Below are 2,573 nucleotides of genomic sequence, written 5' to 3' on the forward strand. Positions count from 1 at the left end.
TTGGCAGTCAAGAGCAATGGCAATAGCATGTCTTATTTTGAAAACTACTCTAGCCCACAACTCAAAAAGAAGCTATCCCACACCTAGCACTGAGATTTAAAAAAACTAAACCAAACCAAACCAAACCAAACCAAACCAAACCACTATGACTTCTGAGAGCAGCATTATTGCGCCATGCTGGGTACCAAGAAACTACCTCCTCTTGTGCACTCTCCCAGGTGCAGGCAAACACTCAGTTTCCCAGGTTACAAGATGCTGCTCATAACCTCTTAGGGCAAAAAAATGTTTGCCTTACATGTGATTATCAAACTTGAGGGTAGCAAATGGTAAGCTGATCTTTGTTTGTTTGTTTGTTTGTTTTTACACTGAGCTATGACCACCTTTTCACTTCTGCTCTCTGTTGTACCCAGGTCAGTTCTCTGAGGTCTTTATCAAACCACTTCTCTGTCTCTGCCTTATGAGAAGAAACGAGTCATGATGAGTTAGGGAAGGGAGGAGGAAGCCTGATCCAGCTGTCTGAGCGTCTCATGTCTCGTCTGTCTGCACACGGAATCTGTGGGCTGCTGTGTTTGACAAGAACTTCTAAAATATTCTCTTGTTCTGAGTGCTGCCTACGCTTCCTCACCTATACACACAGAGACTGCCCTAAGGGTGACCCAGGAAGCTGGAAGCAGCCCCAGCACCCCCACCTCAGGCATTGCTCCACTTTCAGTAGTAAATCTAACTAATGCGTGTCTACCTTCTTTTATGTTTTAGTCACTGCTAGGTAAACTTACGTGGAATTCCGCTGGAAGGATGGATGGGTAAGGTAATGGAGAGGCAAATTAAATGGTAGCATAGTTAAGGAAGTGTACAGATTACATGGGTTCAAATCTCTCCTAGACCATCTACTTGGTGCATGCCTCAGAATGAGTCATATAACCTGTTTCCTCATCTGAAAATAGGCAGTTTGAGGCCATTCTGTAGGAACACTGTAACTGCTGCTTGGGCTGATATGCATGAAAGGGGAAGATTACCCCATAGAGTGTGTTGTATGTGTGCCCTATAATGCTACCCTGCTACTACGTTCCTTTTTTTCGAAGAACATGATTTTAATACTTTCAACTTAATATTCAACAAACAGAATAACTATTTTAAAATATATTTCATTGTTATGTCTCCCTGTTCATTTCTGATTTTATTAATTTGGATACTGTCTCTGTATCCTCTGGTTAGTCTGGCTAAGGGTTTATCTATCTTGTTGATTTTCTCAAAGAACCAACTCCTGGTTTTGTTGATTCTTTGTATAGTTCCTTTTGTTTCTTTTTGTTTGATTTCAGCCCTGAGTTTGATTATTTCCTGCCATCTACTCCTTGGGTGAATTTGCTTCTTTTTGTTCTAGAGCTTTCAGGTGTGCTTCAATCTGCTTGTGTAAGCTCTCTTCAGTTTCTTTTTGGAGGCACTTAGAGCTATGAGTTTTCCTCTTACCGCTGCTTTCACGGTGTCTGACAAGTTTTGGTATGATTTGTCTTCATTTTCATTAAATTATAAAAAGCCTTTAGTTTTTTTTTCTTTATTTCTTCTTTGACCAAGTTATCATTGAGGAGAGCGTTGTTCAACTTCCATGTGTGTGTATGCTTTCCGTTGTTTTAGTTGGTATTAGTCCACGGTGATAGGGTGCATGGGATTATTTCAATCTTCTTGTATCTGTTGAGGCCTGTTTTGTGACCAATTATATGGTCAGTTTTGGAGAAGGTACCATGAAGTGCTGAGAAGAAGGTATATCCTTTTGCTTTAGGATGAAATGTTCTATAAATAGCTGTTAGATCCATTTGGTTCGTAACTTCAGTTAGTCTCACTGTGTCTCTGTTTAGTTTCTGTTTCAATGATCTGTCCATTGCTGAGAGTGGGGTGTTGAAATCTCTCACTATTACTGTATGGGGTACAATGTGTGCTTTGAGCTTTAGTAAAGTTTCTTTTATGAATGTAGATGCCCTTGCATTTGGAGCATAGATGTTCAGAATTGAGAGTTCATCTTGGTAGATTTTTTTCCTTTGACCAGTATGAAGTGTCCTTCCTTATCTTTTTTGATAACTTTTGGTTGAAAGTTGATTTTATTCAATATTAGAATGGCTACTCCAGCTTGTTTTTTGGGACCATTTGCTTGGAAAATTGTTTCCTTTCACTCTGAGGTAGTGTCTGTCTTTGTCACTGAGTATGTTTCCTATATGCAGCAAGACGCTGTGCCTTGTTTACATATGCAGTCTGTTAGTCTATGTCTTTTTGGGGAATTGAGTCCATTGATGTTAATAGATATTAAGGAAAAGTGATTGTTACTTCCTGTTATTTTTGTTGTTAGAGGTAGAATTATGTTTGTGTGGCTTCTTTTGGGATTGTTGAAAGATTACTTTCTTGCTTTTTCTAGGGTGTAGTTTCCCTCCTGTTGGTGTTTTCCATCTATTATCCTTTGTAGGGTTGGATTTGTGAGAACATATTGTGTAAATTTGGTTTTGGAGATCAAAGGGGTACGAATTGGAAAGGAAGAAGTCAAATTATCACTATTTGCTGATGATATGATAATATACTTAAGTGAC

General features: G+C 39.1%; 1 long non-coding RNA gene across 1 annotated transcript; it reads left to right on the forward strand.

Annotated features, from left to right (window-relative positions):
• The first annotated feature begins 227 nt into the window (after positions 1-227).
• Positions 228-738, forward strand: LOC116098312. The gene is made up of 2 exons (XR_004121806.1): positions 228-326; positions 411-738. It is a non-coding gene; the product is annotated as an uncharacterized LOC116098312 (long non-coding RNA).
• Positions 739-2,573: the final 1,835 nt, after the last annotated feature.

The sequence above is a fragment of the Mastomys coucha genome, unplaced genomic scaffold (assembly GCF_008632895.1).
Source record: "Mastomys coucha isolate ucsf_1 unplaced genomic scaffold, UCSF_Mcou_1 pScaffold20, whole genome shotgun sequence".
NCBI lineage: Eukaryota > Metazoa > Chordata > Mammalia > Rodentia > Muridae > Mastomys > Mastomys coucha.